The sequence below is a fragment of the Hyperolius riggenbachi genome, chromosome 2, assembly GCF_040937935.1.
Source record: "Hyperolius riggenbachi isolate aHypRig1 chromosome 2, aHypRig1.pri, whole genome shotgun sequence".
NCBI lineage: Eukaryota > Metazoa > Chordata > Amphibia > Anura > Hyperoliidae > Hyperolius > Hyperolius riggenbachi.
In genome coordinates this window covers 161,218,477-161,239,360 of record NC_090647.1, presented here as the reverse complement: position 1 = coordinate 161,239,360, position 20,884 = coordinate 161,218,477, and the positions used below count along the sequence as shown (strand labels likewise).

The following is a 20,884-nucleotide window of genomic DNA, read 5'->3' as shown; positions in this document are numbered from 1 at the left end:
CTTCCTTATAGTTCGCTTCAGTGCTCCCAAATAATCCGCCGCATAACGAGGGCTGCAGAGCCCCCAAATCGCCCGGGGGGCAATCCGGCGGCATTTCCTGGAAGTGGCAGAGCTTTCAGCTTCAGCTCTGCCCCTCCTGACGTCAATCGCGGTGCATCGCCGCCTCTGCCAGCCCCTCTCTGTGAAGGAAGAGTGAGAGGGGCGGGGAGAGGCGGCGATGCGTCGCGATTGACGTCAGGAGGTGCAGAGCTGAAGCTGAAAGCTCTACCCCTTCCAGGAAATGCCGGCGGATTGCCCCCCGGCGATTTGGGGGCTCTGCAGCCCTCGTTTTGCGGCGGGGACACGGCGGATTACTTGTAATGGGACCACTGAAGCGAACTATAAGGTAAAATAGGCAAAATAGTTTGCTTCAGTGTGAATTTGATTTTGAAATAAAGATCAATGCAAGGGACGGTGGGGGGGGGGGGGGGAGCTGCTGATTGATTGATTGATTTCCTTATCCGGCCCAGTCTCATCTTGACTTCGCCTCCTGCGGCCCCCAGGTAAATTGAGTTTGAGACCCCTGTTCTAGATGTACAGAGAATAGTAGCTTTATGCATGCTTTGTATACCTTCATGAACAGAACTCATCATTTTCATTGAGACTGTCAGTCGCTTTTCCTAAGACTAAAATACAAATCTCTTTAAAATAATGTCACCCACTAAGTGCTCAAGACACCTGCAGGAATTTCCATTTACAAACCGCACTGCCATCCAGAAATTCCTCCAATGTACTGGAACACAATTAAAGGCTGCAACCACCCACCACTTGTGTCCTGCCTTTTCACAGATTACTAAATATTTAGCATTCCGCTGGGAAGCCTCCATTAGTCTGCATAGAAAAGCTACGCGTTTTATTTGGTCGACTGTCATGCTGCTGCTCAAAATTCAAGCAACAGTAATTAACTAAAAAGACTTCTGCCCTCACCATTCTGAGCAATATAAAGCAAGCCTCGATGTATTAGCCATTTTGCATTTAGTTTTCAAACATATAAACCTAATTGTATGTGTCCTTATCATGAAAACAGCATAAAGGAACTCCGAGCAGTGCAAAAACTATGGAAAGATGCATATCATTTTAAAGCTCTCTTTCTCCTCTTTCCAATGATATATAAGCCTTTTAGTTTTCGCTATTTTCGCGATTGAAATTGCCGCGGTCGCGATTTCAATCGTGAAAATAGAGAAAACTAAAAGGCGTAGGGCGACGATTTAGGTGTCGTCAGAAAGAGGAGAAAGAGCGCTTTAAAATGATATCCATCTTTCCATAGTTACATTGTATTACACAGGGCGACTTTTTCCTAAAGTCAGCAGCTCCATTCTGCTGAATGGAGCTGCTGACACTGGGGAAAGTGTCGTCCTGTGTAATACAATGTAACTATGGAAAGATGGATATCATTTTAAAGCTCTTTTTCTCCTCTTTCCAATGATATATAAACCGCCACCCTACGCCTTTTAGTTTTCTCTATTTTCGTGATTGAAATCGCGGCCGCGGCAATTTCAATCGCGAAAATAGCGAAAACTAAAAGGCGTAGGGCGGTGGTTTATACATGATTGGAAAGAGGAGAAAGAGAGCTTTAAAATGATATGCATCTTTCCATAGTTTTTGCACTGCTCGGAGTCCCTATAAACATTTACTCAAAATGAAATGGTTAAGATCACAATGAAGAGTCTGACATATTTAATGTTGCAAACAAACAACACTGTACTCAATATACGTGTCATGCATCAAGTGGCGATAGGGCTCTTGCACATGGAAGGTTGAGCTGCATGCCTGCAGTGCAGTTCAACCTCTGATCTGCTGCTAAAGAAAGCCATTGAAATTCTGCATAATGCAACTGAATAGCGCTATGTAACCACCGTTGCCAACAGATGACACATGGCCCAGTTAGGGTCGATTCACGCTTGTTTTAAAAATGTATCCAGGGGATAAGTTTTTAAAGCTCTGTAAAAAATGCTGGAAGTGCATCCTATGTTAAAAATAGGACCCTCTCCCACTCGTGCAGAAACACGGATCGCATATGGATCCTTGTTACACGGAAAGAAAACGTCGTGGAGAGTCCGGATTTTACACTTTTTCTCGGACTGGACGGGAAAATATGTCCAATGCAAGCCTATGAGAACGGACACCGTCTGCTCTCACTAGGCTAGTCGCCGCATCAAAGTCGCCCATTTCAGCTGCATCCCGTTGTGACGTCATACTCACGCATCCTGCCATCCATCACCGCCGGGTTCATTCTGAATAGCCTGGAGGCCGAAAGAAGCATGGGGATTCTCCATTGGGCTGCAATAGACCAGTGGGAATCCTCAGCAACATAGAGAATTCTCAATGGTTCATGTTGAACCAATGAAAATTCTCCTGTTGCTTGGCCTGTTGCAGCCTATGGAGAGCCACGCTTCTGCTGGCCTCCAGGCTGTGGAAGGGACTGAGCGACAGGAGGTGGGACAAGCGGCGGGACAAGCAGTGGCAGCGAGACATGTGAGCGGCGATGCATACGTAACGACGCGATCGACGTGCAGACACGGAACGTCCCGTACCATCCAGATCAGATCCGTGTCAAACGGATCAGTTTTTCAGAAAACCAGATCCGTTCGACATGGATCCGATCTGGAACCTGACAAGTGTGGACCGGCCCTTACTGTACTGCGGAAAACTGCTGTAGACCGAATCTAATAGGTGGGTGCCATTACTCATTCATAAATGCACAGGGCAGCTGCCATACCACTGCCTGTGCCAAATGCTTTTAGCTCCCTGTAGGCACCTGGCAGTAGCTTGGGAGCAGTTCTAAAAAAGGTACCCAAACATTTTATGGGTGGCAGGTAATGCAGATATTCTACTATTACCTGACCTAACCTATCTCTCACACTAGCTCCCCCTCCAATCAACACCTAACACTAACCCCCTCAACTACACCTTACGCTAACAGCCGATGTGGGATTCAGATGCTTAATAGCCAAATTCCGGGAGCTGTATCATTTGCCCCGGCCGATATCCAGAACTTTGCGCACCACTTTCTGACTCCCTCTATTAGGGGTCCAGCTACCCTTATAGCAGAATCCCTTGCGCCACTTTAACCCCCTTGTAGCCATTTGGAGTTTGGCTACATAGTACCTGAACTCCATGCGCTGTTAGCTTCTCTTCTACCATCGATATAAGCTGTAGTGCCTATATAATAGTCTAACTCCAGCGCCCAAATTATACTCCGACAGTCGGTGGACATACTGCTGTTATGTGCTCATAAGAAAGAGCCCTAAGCCACAGCCTCTAACCAGAATTCATCTATCACTGACCAAAGTACAATAGAACAAAATCTAATTGGTTGCCGTGGGATACCAACTTGACCATCGCTTTCTGTATTGCCATATTAATGTAGCTCAACAATGTGAAAACAATTTGTAAACAATATGCAGGTGCCGTATGTCTCACACAGGTACGGGTGCATTAAAAGGCGCTCAAAAGATAACAGCAAGTTAAAGGAAATTGTATTTACTTCTGCAGGACCAGCTTTAGGTCTGCAGGACCAGTTTTTGTGGAGGAACGCATTACGAAGGTCAGCTAAATAACTGCTGTTTGATTTATAGCATCCTGCAAAAAAAGGTTTGCCAGTTTTTCTCCAGTATGACATCTCAGTTTTCTTCTTCATTTTTTATTGTTGAGTCCAACGTAAAAATGGTGAAAGCAGCTTGCTGAAAAATAGGCAATGCAATACGAAAAACCAACACCTAGCCACCTTCAGGAAGTCATACCTCTAGTTAGTCCTGGATTTACATCATAGGCACATATGTTCTGGCTCCCTACACTTCACCCTCCTCAAACCCCCGTCACACCACCAGTGTACTGGCTGACCCAGCTGTCACCTCTCCCCTACTTCCCCTGCCCAGCATAGGTAGCCACATGTGCCTCTTAGTATTAAAAAGCAAGAAGTGATTCCAATTATTAGGTTGCGTGAGATGCCCCCGGTTGAAGGGAGATCTTGTCAGTGGAATGCCAAAAGCTGTGTGAGTAGCCTCTCATTTACAATCTTCTCGGAACTCTGTATAGTAAAGGCACTGAGGGAGGGGAGTGAGCCACCTTTCCATCATCAATGCCTGTAGGCACGAGCCTACAGTGCCTTATGGAAAATATGCCCCTGCTTCTAGTTCCCAAAACTGAAACAAAGACAGAAATCACATCTGCAATCCCAAGGTTACAAATAAGCAGAAGGTCTTCATGAATTAGTGAACTCTACCTACAAATTATATTTTATAGTCTCCATTCAGTATAGTCAAAATGAGGATGTAGTGTATTCTTTATCTGTATACAGAAGCAGAACTATCAAAATTGAGATGTCTTCTCTTCTTGAAAATATAAAAATCTAAGCAAGTGAGTTAGTCACTGTCACCATATCTTTTTTATATGTAATAAATAAAATTCTAAGGCTTTGCTTCCGATACCATTGTCGGAGTAGTATTATTCCTTATTCAGAGCTATCAAACACAAAAGACACGTATCTTGTCTTTCTTTCTGGAGAGAATCATTTAGCTTTTGGAAAAAGCAATGATTTTACTATTAGACTTATGAGTCATATTACCAATTCTAAAGGAGACTACTGAGGAAGTACAGATATTCTTTAGCTGCGAATATCTACCTACCCCTGTGACATTTTATTGGATTACTTTCCAAACACACTATCGTGAGTATAATTATTGTCTTTCCCTGTATATAAAAGAACACGTCTACTATATCCTCGCTCTCAGATTAGGAAATGTGAATGCTATCAAATACTGCCTCAGCATAGATGTCAAGAAATCTATCAACAGTATTAAAATGATGGCCTATCAGAATGATGGCCCTCTAAACCAGAATCATTATTCTTGTAACCTTGACAGCAAAGTAAAATTGGAACTGCAAATACAGTGATTTAAACCCTCAGAGGCAGAAGTGAGCATTTCATTTTATCTGTATAACACTGCAGCAGCCCACAAAAGTACCAGGCTTTGGACTGATAGCAGGGAGCAATGGCCTTTTACTGAAAGGAGTAGGACAAAACCTGCATTCTTGCCTAAGGCTGATTAAAACGTGTATGCCTAAACACAGGCACACTTTGCAAATATAGTCATAGACATTTTACTGGAGCTGATGAAAAATTGCCTTATGACGGTCAGTGATGATCAAACTGCTACATTTAGAAGCTTTTGAGTGCCTCTTCTGACATCATTATGTTTGAAAAACAACAATGGCTGTGAATCCCGTGACCATTAGAGCCCATATTAATTTGCAACTTATGTCACTTAAAGGATCGCTTTGAGTGTTTTTTCAAAATGTGTACTGGTTTAGCTTAAAACTCCATAGAAAACTAGCCAGCAAGTGGACATGTTCAAAATTCATGCCAATTTACTATTGATATTTACCACTGCGGGTGATGCATGCTCATTTCCTTGCATTTGCCCCTTCCCATCTTCAAAACAAAGGACATGCTCCTTAGTGTGCTAAGTCCAAAGGCAGGCCATAAAGGCCAGCAGGAGTGGAGTGCTTGCAATAGCAACAAATTACATGTGAAACAGGGTCACCCTTAAAACCACTTAACGACCACCTAACGCCGATAGGCGTCGACAGGTCGCAAGTGGTTTCCCATGGTTTCCATGTCCGTTCATGGAGGGTGTCTCAGTGAACAGCCTGCGAGCCTCCAAACGTGGCTCGCAGGCTAATTGTAAACACGCGGGGAATAAATCCCACTGTTTAAATCATACAGCGCTGCTGCGCAGCAGCGCAGTAAAGGAGATTGGCGATCCCCGGCCTCTGATTGGCTGGGGATCGCTGCAGTCTGATAGGCTGAAGCCTATTAGAGGCGGTGCAGGACGGATCTCCGTCCTGCGCCGCCCAGTGGAAGGAGGGGAAGGAGGGAAGTTCACGGAGGCCGAAAATCGCTGCGGAGGGGGGCTTTGAGGAGCCCCCCCGCAAGGCGAAAATAGCCGGCGGCGATCAGACCCCCCCAGCAGGACATCCCCCTAGTGGGGAAAAAAAGGGGGAAGTCTGGTCACCCTGGCTCTATCCTGATCTGTGCTGTGGGCTGGAGAGGCCACGCAGCACAGATCAGGTAAAAATGGCCTGGTCCTTAAGTGGCTCAGGCATATTAAAATACCCTGACAGCGCTGTTTCAGTAGCTATACCTTTATTAAAGGGTAGTGGAGGCTTCTTTCAGGCTGCTGCCTTCCTAAGGGTCACCCTGTTTCACATGTACTTTGTTTCTATTGCAAGCTCTCCGCTCCGGGATCACTTTCCCTGATGGTATCACACATATGTGTTGAGTACTTAAGAGCCAAAACTGACTGTATATATTTTGTGGACTTCTGAGGAAGCGGCCTTTCGCCACGTAACATTTAGAGACTCTGCATATAAAATCTGTACGTTGCTCTACAATGCATCTAAAGTGAAGAATATGCAAGAATAAAGTGATACCTATTTCAAACAACAATTATTGTGTGGGCTGCTATTAACCCCAGTGCATGGACTTAATACTATGTGAGGCTTGCTATGTCATAATGAAAAACGTGCAAATTTATTGGTGGAAAACATACTTTTCAGTAACTATGTTTGCATTGCATTGTGCGTAAAGAATGACACGGCTCTGCTCCTCCGCTGGGTTGTGTGATCCTGTTTTTAATGCGCACCCAGCACCCTAGTGTGAACCTAGCCTAGTGTATTTGCTCTACTCTGTGGGCAGTTATAACATATCATTTTTGTACTGAGAAATATAACATGGTTATTTACATGGACACTGCGATTGCAGCCTAGAATGGCGCAAAATGTGGATCAGCGCATAACCAGGCCGCTTCCGAATGGCCTACAATCAGAGGTGCGCTGAGCCCCCCCAGAAACTGAAAACGCATCTTGAACCCAAACAGAAGCTCTGCATATACACCAAAAGCAAGATTGCTAAGTGGGAGCAGCTGACCAAAAATGAATTAAATTAGTACATGGCAAAGAAATGAACAGCGTTACTTAAAAACAGATAAGTGCCTACCTGCAAGAGAGTGCAAGCCCCACTTGTGGGATAAAATACACACCTAGCATACACATAACCTGTCCACCACTGGAGCATGTTGGTTTCCTGTAACAGCTTGCATGCAACTTGTTAAGTACTCGTTCCTCCCACTGCGGAGAAGTCATCCTCATATGGGAGGGGACCTAACACTAACTAAATCCTAACCTATGCATTTGCATAGCCTGGGTGCGCTACCAAATAAGAGCTTCTGTTTGGGTTCAAGGTGCGTTTGCAGTTTCTGGGGGGGCTCAGCGCACCTCTGATTGTAGGCCATTCGGAAGCGGCCTGGTGATGCGCTGATCCACCTTTTGCGCAATTTTACATTTTCGATTTTACTTGGTAGCTCACCCAGGCTATGCATATGCATAGGTTAGGATATAGTTAGTGTTAGGTCCCCTCCCATATGAGGATGACTTCTCCGCAGTGGGAGGGACGAGTACTTAACAAGTTGCATGCAAGCTGTTACGGGAAACCAACATCCTCCAGTGGTAGATAGGTTATGTGTGTATGCTAGGTGTGTATTTTATCCCACAAGTTAGGCTTGCACTCTCTTGCAGGTAGGCACTTATCTGTTTTTAAGTAGCGCTGTTCATTTCTTTGCCTCATACATCAAGCCACACAAAATTAACAACCTACTTACTATTCAACATTATTCATGTATGAGAGCTACATAAAAAAACACAAAAAAAACCAAACACCATTCTATAGGTAGACGTAGTCGTCTGTATATTATAGCTGCTTTGAAATGCAAATGTTTGCCCTGGGAACATTCATTATAAAACAGTTGCTGAGAAGCATTTAAAAAAGCAAATACTTAACCACTCATAATTCAGTTTATCACTTGCCTGTGTGAATGCTCAGAAGTTAAATATTTCCTTCAGTGTGAAGTCAAAGAAGCTGAAAAAGGAACAATAAGCGTATTAATAACATAAATTAGAAGATGGTTTTACTTCAAATCATCATTTTTAAAGGATTAAAAGACAAAAAGCATTAAACAGAGAAGCATACAATGGATACTGTACAATTTGGCATAAGCAATTTTAATAGGGAAAACAAAAGACCCTATAAGCTTCTTAGCACATAAGCAGCAAGCAGCAGTCAAATGTTGTTATACTTTCACAGATTCACATTACGGCGCTTCTAAGCTTCAATGCCAGTCTATGAGCAGGTATACAGAAATAAAGGAAATACTCCACTTCAAGTAAAAATATCAATATGTATTATAACTGCAGGTTAGGAGAGAGATTGAGAACAGTGATTGCTGGTGCTGACATGTTTTGCCTAGTCTGCATATTGCAGCTACCCTCCTACCTACCCTCCCACCTTCACAATAGGCTACTCTGAGCATGCATGCAAAAACGGCACGGGCAAATTTGGGTGCAGGGTGAAGCGAAAGATGGCTCACCTTGCCTCTGCTGTAACTCCTGCCCAGCGTAAAATACTATTCGCCCACCGAGTTGTAGCAACTCACACATGATTCAGGCTCTGGCTATTGCCAGCAGCCAAATTACCTGTTTTTTTTTTTTTTTTGTTTTGTTTTGATAATCTGTGCTCTGACTATTGACATTCACATTACGGCCTATGGTGGTGCCGAAATGATCAACGCAGCGCGACCCCGAATTCAGCTGTCTCGTACTCTGAAGTCCACACCTATCCACTCATCACCATCATTTTTTTTTCTATTTTCATTTAAACGCTTAATTGACAAGGGAAGAGACTAAGGAAATGGTGCAGCTATGAAGCTATAGATTCCAACAACGGAATACACATCATAAATGTTGATACAGTACATTATAATGCAAGGATACAGAGTGGTAAATGAGATTCCCTCTGTGAGGAAGTTTTGAATACCAGCCAGGAGGATTCCCATCAACACAGTGGCTTGTGGAAGCAGGAGCCAGGTTGTACTATAGTTGGTTGGGCATTTCTACAGATAATGGGTCTACTCTGGACAAAGGAGGTTGATAGCATTGGGATACATGATTCACGGCAGCGAAAACTGTGTGGAGATGAACAGTTCCAGAGTCCTTCTGCAAAGATAAGCTAAGCAAAAAAAACCTAGGTGTTGTCTTTTTTTTTTTTTTTGCATAATGGCCTCAATTCACTAAGCTTATCTCCTGTCTTTAATAACGGTCCAGTCCCCAGGTCTCCGCTGTCTTCTCCGCTCTGGTCTCCAGGTCCGGCATGCTTCAGTTCCTCCTGCCCGGCAGGAAGTTTAAACAGTAGAGCGCCCTCTACTGTTTAAACTTCCTGCCGGGCAGGAGGAACTGAAGCATGCCGGAGACCAGCGCAGACACGGAGTAGGGGTGACCGGGGTAGTCGTGCCGGCGGAGCAGGTAATGTATGCGGCTCTATTGTGACGGTCGTCGGGTACTCGAACGCCGCTAGCGGCGCGCTCCCTACCCGCGTGCGATCGACGGTAATTTTCCGCACGGATCGATCAATGGGATCGGACGAAATGGATCGAAATTCGGCGTGTAGCGCGAACGATTGGCAGCAGATTCGATCCCAGTGATGTATGGCCTCTTGCACACTGCAAGTGATTCCGATTCAGATTCCGCTTTTTAATCAGTTTTTACATCCGATTCAGATTCCGATTTTCAGTTTGCTCCCTGCACACTGCAAATCGGAATCTGAATCGGATGTAAAAACTGATTAAAAAGCGGAATCTGAATTGGAATCACTTGCAGTGTGCAAGAGGCCTTAGGCCAGCTTAAAGGGGAACTTCAGCCTAAACAAACATACTGTCATTAAGTTACATTAGTTATGTTAATTAGAATAGATAGGTAATGTAATTTTTTACCCACCCTGTTTTAAAAGAACAGGCAAATGTTTGTGATTCATGGGGGCTGCCATCTTTTTTCATGGGGGCAGCCATCTTTTTAGTTGAAAGGAGGTGACAAGGAGCAGGAGACACAGTTCCAACTGTCCTGCGTCCTGATATCCCCTCCCAGCTGCACACGCTAGGCTTCAAATGTCAAATTCAAAATGTCAAAAAAAAAAAAAAAAATTGCACCAAAACAGCAGAACGAGAGCAACAACATCAGAAATCCCATCATGCTTTACACAGCATCAGGGGAAAAAAGCCCGGGCAGTTTTCTTCTGTGCAGCTAAAAATGAGGCTTGGATAAGAGAAACAAAGTTCTGATGCTGTGAAACTGTTAAAGAATCACCAAGCCTTTTCAGTTCTGCTGAGTAGATTTTTAGTCTGGAGGTTCACTTTAATACATGCTAGACTAAATTCCAAGAATTCAAGCCTTATGGTGGAAACTATCTGAAGTATCTGTAGCAGGTGAGAACAAATACAAGATCTCAACAGTAAATAGGCTGGAGAAGTCTTGAGTGTGTATGGTTAAAGCGGAATATAACCCTGCATTTCAACTTTGCTCTAAAACATTATTTACAGCATATTATATGCAAAAAGCATTTTTTTTTACTAGACCAGCATTGGAAGGGTTAAACACAGAGGTTTTAAGTTCCGTGCAGACGTTCAGATAGTTACATTCTATTTAGTTATATGTATATATTTAGAAATGTTACACACTCTTTGGCTGTCCTCCAACTCCTTCTCAGTGAGAGAGATGAGTCACAATAAACACTTAGATACATTTGTGTAAACAAAAAGTATCTAACTCAAGTTCAGATGCGTCTGCAAAAATCTCCAGAGACTTTAAAGCCCTGTGTAACCCTTCCAATGCTGGTCTAGTAAAAAAAAAAATGCTGGTTGCATATAATATACTGTAAATCATGTTTTAGAGCAAAGTTGAAATGCAGGGTTATATTCCGCTTTAAGGACAGCTGCAGAAAGCAAGTTTTACCAAGGGATTTTTCAGTTTGAAAATTTTCTAAAAATAATTCTTGGTATTAACAATGATTCAGTGGTTTTCAATACTTTCAGCGCATGTACCCCTACGTGGGTTATAATCGAGCCAACGTAATCCCTATGTTTCTTCATAATCCCAAAACATTATGAGCTCTACATTTTCTAAAATGGAAAAATAAATAAATACACACACACACAAAATACCACACCGCCCCTTAGTCTCCAAGAGTTTAAGAATAGTCTAATTGGATATACTGGGTTTAAGTGTATAAACATAATACCGGGATACCGTATACTAGATTCTATTCTTCCTAACTTACTGCTAAAAAAGTCAATAATAAATCAAATCAAATAGAATACAGTCACAAGTCTTAGGGCTCTTTTTTCACTAGCAATTGCTAGCGTTCACGCTGAACGCTAGCGATTGCTGAATCGCAATTACCGGCGATTCCCCGACGTTCGCGGCCGCGATTTTGCTATGCTATGCACTGCATAGCAAAATCGCGGCAATTATCGCTCCGCCGCGCGTTCGCGTTCCCGGCAAAAACGAATCGCGGTAGTGGAAATGACCTACCGCGATTCCTATGTTAAAAAGCAAACCGTAGCGATTGTAAAATCGCTAGCGGTTTGCGTTTTTGCGATTCAGCCAGCGCAAACGCGCTGGTGGAAAAGGGCCCTAAGAGATGTACAAATATATCATAATATGAAACTGCAGAAATGCATGAATTTACTAGATTCCCTTTAAATAAACATCCCCCTTATTTTCCTCACTAAAATGAAACAGCAGACAGTTCAAAAACTGCTCACGGATCTTCACAAACTAATGATATAAACTATAAAAAGATTATCATCGCTGGTAAATGAAGGTTTTCCCAGCGTCAGCTCAACATGGTCACAGCTAAGCAACATTATGTTTCAACACATCACAAAGGAACTCTGTATATGGATGCTGCTGTTCATTATTCATAGCACAGTGCACACTGGAAAATCACTCTCTGTAAATGCCTCTCTAAATTACACACTACATTTAAAGAATAACTGCACCTTTGGAGCAAATTAGAACATGTAGGCCGACATTGGAATTACAGTAAATCTAATCATCATGTTAATAAAAACATCATATGTACCATTAGGTTACTTTTTCCCTGTGATTTTGGGTAACACTATGCATTTTCACAGACTGCCCATATTGCTCTGCTGGCCTTTTACTACTATAGTCCTTCTAGTCCCCCCAGAGGAGAAGATAACTCCAATGGACTGAAAAATCTGCCTAGTAACGATGTCATCAGGCCCCTCCCATTCACAGGATGGCATGCAAGTACTCCCATTCCCAGGATGGCATGCAAGTAACAAGAGGGTTATCTTCCTTTTGTGTCTTATGAAGAGAAGCATGAACTGAAGCGACCATAATAAAGTAAAAAGTTTAAAAAAAAAGTTTAAAAAGGGCGTCAGTGATGGGCTTACCTCCTTAACAAGTAAAACACAGACTATGCTGAATAAAGTTTAAAGGGACTCCGAGCAGTGCAGAAACTATGGAAAGATGCATATCATTTTAAAGCTCTCTTTCTCCTCTTTCCAATGATATATAAACTGCTGCCCTACGCCTTTTAATTTTCGCTATTTTCGCAAGAAAGAGGAGAAAGAGAGCTTTAAAATGATATCCATATTTCCATAGTTACATTGTATTACACAGGGTGACTTTTTCCTAAAGTCAGCAGCTCCATTCTGCTGAATGGAGCTGCTGACACTGGGGAAAGTGTCGTCCTGTGTAATACAAGTAACTATGGAAAGATGGATATGATTTTAAAGCTCTCTTTCTCCTCTTTCTGGCGACACCTAAATCGTCGCCCTACACCTTTCAGTTTTCTCTATTTTCGCGATTGAAATCGCGGCTGCGGCAATTTCAATCGCAAAAATAGTGAAAGTTAAAAGGCGTAGCGTGGTGGTTTATATATCATTGGAAAGAGGAGAAAGAGAGCTTTAAAATGATATGCATCTTTCCATAGTTTCTGCACTGCTCGGAGTCCCTTTCAACAAAGATACCATGTATTTAAGGTTCTATCCCGCTTCATCAGGCAGTCAAAGTCTGGGTCCAAGCCAAACACCTCTTTACACCCATTTGTGTCTTGTTGGTGTACATTTGGGGACTCAGTTTTAGGAGTCTTATAACAAAAATATTTCCCAATTTTTATTGGTTGTCCGAGCACATTCAATTTAATCACAAATTAAAACCTCTCCATAACAAACTGTGGAAACACTTTTGATAGAAATAGCTGGTGGTGACGAGTTTCAGCGATAAAAATCCTCACATGCATAAAAACGTACGCGATCGTGGCAATTTTTACAGGGTTTTACCGCAATTTTAATGCAAGTGAATGGGAGAGATTTTTAAAGAGCGCTCAGCAACCGTTGATCATTCGCAAACGCTCAGAAAAGTGCTTATAGTGTGTCTGAGCCCTAAAACTTGATGACGAAGGAGAAGCAAACATGGACACTGCTGTTACTCATATTGTATTGTTTATTTAAACCTCCTTAAAACTTTTATTAATATACTGAAATAAAATTGTTCATAATTAAATAAATAAGTAGGTTCCATAAACAGTTGTTAGGATTACTGTATTTATTAATCCGTTTACTTGGCAGCTCCACTTGATGGCAGCAAATCGTAAATTTCAGGTACAATATTAGACATAACCAAAATTTAAATACAAGTTTAAAAATAGTTGTAATAATCAGGCCATACATGCATTGATTTTTCAGTGCCATGGCATTGAAAGTATTACATGAAGGAGCAATAAAATAAATGTATAAAACACGTGTTATAGTAATGGCAGACCTAATGATACTTCAGTTTGTTCAATTAACATTATACATGTTATGGCCAGAACCCAAGGTCTGGCCACTTTGGGATATGGCCGGCCAATGTAAGAAGTGGCTAGCTACTGCAAGCAATAGCAATACGCTAAGAACTTCTAAATCACTGTCAGTTATCGGACTTTGGCCAGCCAGAATGTGTCCTGACTAGAGATGGTCATCCAAGTCCGAAAAAAGGAGCAAATAAGCTGTACCCGTATCTGCAATTCCCAGGTTCCTTAACCCATCCCTTATTTTTCCCGATTGTCCGCTCACCTCTCCATGCTGCACCTTCATCCCCTCTATCTCCAACCCACCCCCCCCCCCCCCCACCCCCACTCAGACAGGAGGAAAATAGACAGGGCAGCCCTCCCAGTAGCGCACCTGCATGTGGCTTCTCCTGCTTTTTATTGCACCCCCTCTGTTGCTAGTCTTTGCCGCCATAAGAAAACGTTTCCAACACATCAGCGAATACCATCAACATAGGGGCTGCAATAAAAAGCCGAAGGGGCCACACACAGGCACGCTGCTGGGAGGGCTGCCCTGTCTATTTTTCTCCCAACAGAGGTAGAAGACACGGGGAGCAGAGGGACGGAAGAGCAGCGTGGAGAGGTGGGAGGACAATGGGCAAAATAGAGGGCAGGTTGAGGAGCATGGGAATTGCAGATACTGCCGTAGCCCCCACTGAACTTTGCTGATTTGCACCTTACTTCAGGACTTGGCTGGCCAGCTCTGGTCTGGTCACCATCTAGCCAGTCTAAAGGTGGCCACACACGATACAATAAAATGATCCGATTTTACGGTAATTTGATAAAAACGATTGAATCTCCCGAAAAAATTGAAAGCTTTTTTTTCATTTGACTGAAAAATCTGATCAGATTTCCCAGTTTCTTTGTTTTTAATTGATCCGGAATGCCAGATATTTTTCTTCAATCTTTCTAAAGATTGTATGGTGTGAGTTGGATTGTCAATTTATTAATATAAATACCCTAACCATTTTGTTTCCAATCATTTTTATCATAATTGGGGGGGAAATTTTACATGTGTGTGTGTGGTACATTGGTCATATTTTTGAAATGTTACAATCAGTCAGAAAAATTGATTGCAATTCTTAAATTGAACAGATATTTAAAAAATGGTATGGGGTGTGGCCACCTTAAGTCCCATAACTGACAGTTGTTTCAAAATTCTTCATAGATTGGCCACAGTAGCCGTCCACTCCTCTCATTGGCTGGTCAGGTCCCGAAGTGGCCAACATCAGGATCTGGCTGCAACATATACAGTATTATAATCTAATAAAGTGGAGTTCCTCTTTAAAGGTAATCTGTCACAAAGCAAGCTACCATCCTACACAGAATAAGACTGCCATTCCTTTACTGCTGTGCTAGTTCCAGAGAAGGGAGGTGATTTATACTGAATAGACTCAGCTTTTCTGAGCTAAAAGCAGCATGAAACTGGCAGAGATCGTCAGCTTTCTTCAGATGTTTCTCAGACAGGCAATTCATTTTGTGACTGATTCTTTGTAAGGGTGTCCTGCCCGCATGCAGAAGGTGGAATTTAGCTCTAACTATCCATTAGTACATGGAATATTAGCACACAGCACACCTAGTGATACTATTTTCTCATCCAGATAGCTAGCTGCATTAATGAGAAAATAAATGGCAGACAACCTAATAGGCAAAAGATATAGTGATATACTACCTTGTACTTTTCCCGAGCAGAAGGTTAACAGCCATGCGCTACTTTCTCTTATAGCTTTTTTTCTCTCTTCATTCTCTAATAGGTTTCAGGCTCGGTGCAATGTCAAGGCTCATTTTCAAGAATGAGGACATATTTTATCCTCCTGACAGGCTACTTACATCCAGCATCCTTTTTTTCTTTTCATATTTACTTTGAAGCAGGCATTTCATGGTCTAATCTGTATACCCCTACAATAACCATATTCATAACGATCCACAAACTGAGATTTATGCATTGTGTTAAAAATTACACAGTTTACATCTACCTCTTTCTTCTAATTTTTAAAGTGAATATTCTCTAAGCTGGCATTCTGCCCATCGGCACTCCCACCCTCAGCACCAGTGCTGGTAACGTGTTATAAATGATAGGGTGTCACAGGGCGAAGCAGATAAAAAGGGCACATATGGCAAGAAGTGGGCTCCACATAGAGCACAATGTTATTAGTGGCTTTTGCAGTGCCCACAGTATAATAAGGGTACGCAATCATGTTTAGGGGCAATAGGAAACCTCAATACGAGAATCATATAGTGGAAGCCTCTGAGTGCCCAAATTTCCCTGTAATGCCGCTGATCGCGGTGTGGGGTTGTGCACCTTGAGAGTTAATGGTTAGGCATTGGTAGAGGCCCTATTTCCACTAAGATGTGTTTTGGGGTGCATCTTTTCATGCACAGCTTCCCAACTGTGAGCATTAGCACATTAACAAAAATATTTGGGTCTTCCATGGCCGCAAAATGTAATGTATAGGATGAGTGCATGCTGTGTCTGGGAAACGTAATGCACTGTTCTTCCCACAAGCAAGATATATTGCAGTAAATGGAGAAAGCTCCTTCATTTTACATGGGTTGTCAGATCTGAGGCAGACAACCACATCTAGTGGAAACAAGCCTCAAATGTATTGTCACTTTCTGTCATAAATTCACATTCAAATTTCCTATAGTGATGTAGAAAAAGTCAAAACTGTTAAATGTACATTAATTGCACTGTACAACAATATCCGATTTCCACAAATTGGTTTTGGGAGTTAATGTGATTATGATATTCATTCTTATGTAGGTCAGCCATATAGTCGAAGTGAAGTCATAACTTTTTGCAGGACTGTTCAAAGTTTAAATACATTTCTTACATTCTCACTATTGTCCATTCACAATTAGATGTACGTGACCACCCCACAAACGCATGCATTAGTTGCACCAATTTCCAGCTAGTGTTTGCATTTTAGAAATTACAGCCCCATCATATTATGTAGAGCTTGTACATTGAACAAGTCCCATCACTTAGGTTCCCTCAAAGGAGTTTACAAAAGAATGTATTCACTACAATTTTAGTTGAATTTGGGGAATTTAAATTATATCAGAATGATTTGGGTGGATAGAACAATATGTTACTACGCTGCCACCGGTGAGCTGGGCGCAGGGTGAGCCGGATGCTGCTCAAATTCCTGGCGGCATTATATACTATACCTTCTCCAAGTCGTAGCAACTCTGAGGGAGATGTAATTCAGGGTCCAACGATTGCCAGAACCCCAAATTACCCTTGCATGCTCAGCGCACTATAGCATTACTGCAATAGCGCCACCTAGTTTCAGCACTTGGCACCAAAACCACCTGCTTCATAGAAGAACGCACAGAGAAAACCCATGCAAAGATGGGGAGGAGGTACAAAGTCCATGCACGAGTGTTAACAACCTAGCCACCATGCATGATCAGCTCCCACTCAGCTGGGAAATAGCTTTCAGATGAATCCGTCACCAACTATTATTGTGCGTGTTCACAGACCTTTGGTTACATCCCACCACAAAAATTAAAAAGGCAGTCTGTGGCTCCTGAACGTGTAAAGTGTCCGTGATTTCTGCTCATAAACCCATAGAGCAGACATTCCAAATGAAAGTCTGATCACAGCCAGCTGGGATGTGCCAAATCAATACAAAGACAATTAATCAGTTATTACACAGTCTCCAACATCTTAAATTAAATTCCATTCTCGTTTAACATCCCTGTTGCACATTAATCAAGGAGTGAGACAGGGAGGCCCCTCTGGGATTTGCTCTTTCTATGGATCCTTTAGCTATACAGAAAAAAAATTCTACCTTTACAATATCCACCTAGACTTGCCCTATATAAGTTACGTGTACTCTATGGTGATGTACTATTGACACTCTCCCAATCCAAAATGTACATTCATAAATATATATTGTTAATTTACTTGTCTGGCTTAAAAATGAATACATCCCAATTTGACACGTAATCAATATTCTTGATAAGCAGCAGTGATCCCTGGAGGGTTTACCAGACATTGGCCCATATCCTATTAACATGTCTTCTGAGTTTCCTACAGGGTGTTATTTTTAAACTTACCAATAAAATACCTTTGAAGCTCTCATCATGCAAGAAATAACTCAAAATAAGTATGATATTACTTTATCTACTTTTTTTTTAATTAGTAAGTCTTGAAAAGTAATTTTTTAGATAAGATGAAAAATTATAGCAAACGCAGGAGAAAAAGTGAATTGGATAAGGGCCTGAGGAATGGAACCCAATTGCAGCATTTCGGTAGTGCTTGCGTTTTAAGAAAACGCTCTCTCATTCATTTGAATGAGAAACGCGGCAAAATAGTTTTCTGTGTTTTTGCAATGATATTGAAAAATTGTATCGGTTGTGCTGCGATTTTCATTAAGTGAAAGAGAACGTGTTTTTCAAAACGCAAATGCTGAATTACTATAGACTATCCTAAACAATCATTGGGGTGTATGCAGTAAATTGTGTTATGCAGAACTACGTGCGTAAAGTCTTATCGCACAATGAGTAGAGCAGAACGCAATACATGACATGCAATACATCACGGTCTTCCCGTCATGCGGTAAGAATTTATGCTTTACACAGTTTATTGCATACACCCCAATATGACACATAGACAGCCCAGCCCCCTCCTCCAAAAAAAAGAAGCAATAGTCAGGTAGGCTCAGTGTTCTCCCCAAGCTCTTTTAGCCGGGTGCTCCACCCGGCTCATTTTGGTGAGCACCTGACTGTCATTGGCTCACCTCCTCATCCTCCTCCTATGCTGTAAGTAGAGTTGATCCTCCGCTGTATTCCCTCGTCAGTCCCCACCCGGTTAATTTTTCATGCCGCCCGGCTGGAAAAAAAATTCTAGGGAGAACACTGGGTAGGCTCCTAACAGAAAAATATTTTCCTACAAAATTATTTTTGCAGATCTGGTCACACTGCCCTGTATTGTAATGTGAATTAAATGTAGGGTCAGCATGAAATCCATTACACTGGCTCTCACTCATGCCTCTGTAAAGTGATGTGCAAGGCTAAAAATATTTCTGATTGCTGTATTTTACAGAGTGGTGTGCACAGTGTGAAATGACTGGAGCCCTCCCAGTGAAAATCCCTAAAGTTTCAAGTGACTCTTTTCACAGAAACATATCTAAATTCACCTGAAATGTTAAAAGCCTACGGATTTCTACAAATTTCCTACGCCACTTAGCTTTAAATGAAGGAGTAAACTACCCTCATTTCTGGCTTTATTCCTTGACACGACAGCTTTAGTCCACAGATGTGAAGCTTTGTTCATTATATGCTATATTCCGACAGGGCATAGCCAAAAAGTTTAAAGAAAAATAGAATGGCAAAACACACTATATTCCTTGTTCTGCAGTACACAATAATAGTAGGATACAGCAAAGGTTCTGTAGCATTTGAGTATTACCCAAGCCCAGTTCATGGCTCTCGCAGTTATTAAAGGATATCAGAGGTTAAAATAAACTAATGAAAAACAATTGTATCTCTGCTCCTTCTCCTAAAAATGACAAGATATTTCACAGTTTTATTTTTTAAGTTTAAATCTACTTTTTAAGTTTTCACTGTTTTATTGTTTTTGCTCAATGACACATTCACTTAAGTATGGCAGAGCTAAAAATCTATGAAATATTGACCCTTTTTCTGCTAGGAAAGTGTTTTATAGTTGTAAGTTCTTATCAGTGAGGGTCACACTGTAGTCTGACCCAGTCCTGACTCAGACAGGAACTGCCACTTACATACCTGATGTATAACTTTCAGGCAGAGAAAGAAAAAAAGGAACAAAATAGTTATTTGTGTGCTAGGCACTGTACATACACATGTCTACAGTATCTCATCATCTCACATGTCACCTCGGGTATCCTTTAAGTATCCTTAGGCCAGTTTCACACTGGAACCGGTGTTATGGGAGCACTGTGGTGCAACAACTGCATCAAACTGCAACGTTAAAAAACCCTTCGGTGATTCCTGCAGCATGGTGCAGTCATTTCCCTTCTGGCTGCAGGCCATGCAGGAAGTGAGGCTTCTAGCGCTCACTTACTGTGGCCAAAATTAGAATTGTGCAGAAGTGTATTGAAAAAAAATACACTTCTGCACATGCATGCCACCGCAAAATAAAAAGCTGCTTCCCCATAGACTTATATGACTTCCAGTTGCTGTGCAAGTTGTCCGACAATGCGCTGTTGCCTTTGCAGGCAAATTGGGCACTTCAGGCGGAACGCATCACACCAGATATGAAATCCCCCATAGACTTTCACTGGTGTAGCGTAACCCTGCGACAAAACAGGGTAACGCAACACGCCAGTGTGAAAGGGGCCTCGGGAGTTCCCTCTGGTGGAAGTCATTCAGTCACAATATACTGTATGCAGGTGCTTTATATGTCCACTCCTTCCATAGAAAGCCTACTCAGTAAATGGACTGAGGATATATTTATTCTATTCCCTATTGAATATAAGTATTTTAGTATTTGATTTCCACCAGAAATGACATTCTGAAAACACTAATGAACCACTTTGCCAGCTCTGAGGATGATGGAGGCTAAAAAGATTAGACATTTCAAATAAATGTGCAAAATCATGTCTAGGTTTAAATGTATTAAATATTGCTGCATCCGCTCTCTGGGAAAATAGCAATAAGGCTCGTGGCTACAATGAATAAACATGCCTTGCTCCTTGCAATCAGCAGCACGTCTCACATAATGCCTAATTGCGCAGCAAAATGCCTTGCAGTGACATCTACTCGGAAACCTTTAAGTTGATTTATATTATGAGAGAGAAGTGCGAGATCTGATTACCGGAGTCCACTAATCTATAAAACTTTGGCATGATGAAGGAGTGCAGGGACAAGAATAACAATCAGTCCTGAAAGCCAGAAAACACAAGTGATGCCCATTTCCTCTGTCATGTCCATGTACTCACCCAGACACTGCCACCCTGGATTGTGAGATGTACTCTTCACACAGTCTGTTTATAGGCAGGACTGTTATCTTTGCTGGATTACTTATTAATTGCTCTGTCAATACTGCTTAATGTTGTATTTAGCTGTTTAATGGCATTTACACAATTGATAGCGATCTAGGAATGTTTCCTTCTACATCCATCAGAAAAACGG

At 42.0% G+C, this 20,884-nt stretch overlaps 1 protein-coding gene across 9 annotated transcripts in view; it reads right to left on the bottom strand.

Annotated features, from left to right (window-relative positions):
* ENOX1 (ecto-NOX disulfide-thiol exchanger 1) overlaps window positions 1-20,884 on the bottom strand; it is a 723,730-nt gene that overhangs the window by 273,647 nt on the left and 429,199 nt on the right. For all 9 annotated transcript variants that reach the window (XM_068267775.1, XM_068267774.1, XM_068267784.1 and 6 more), the window contains one exon: window positions 7,906-7,957. The gene's annotated coding sequence lies outside the window, so the exon portion shown is untranslated. The remainder of the gene's footprint in view (window positions 1-7,905; window positions 7,958-20,884) is intronic.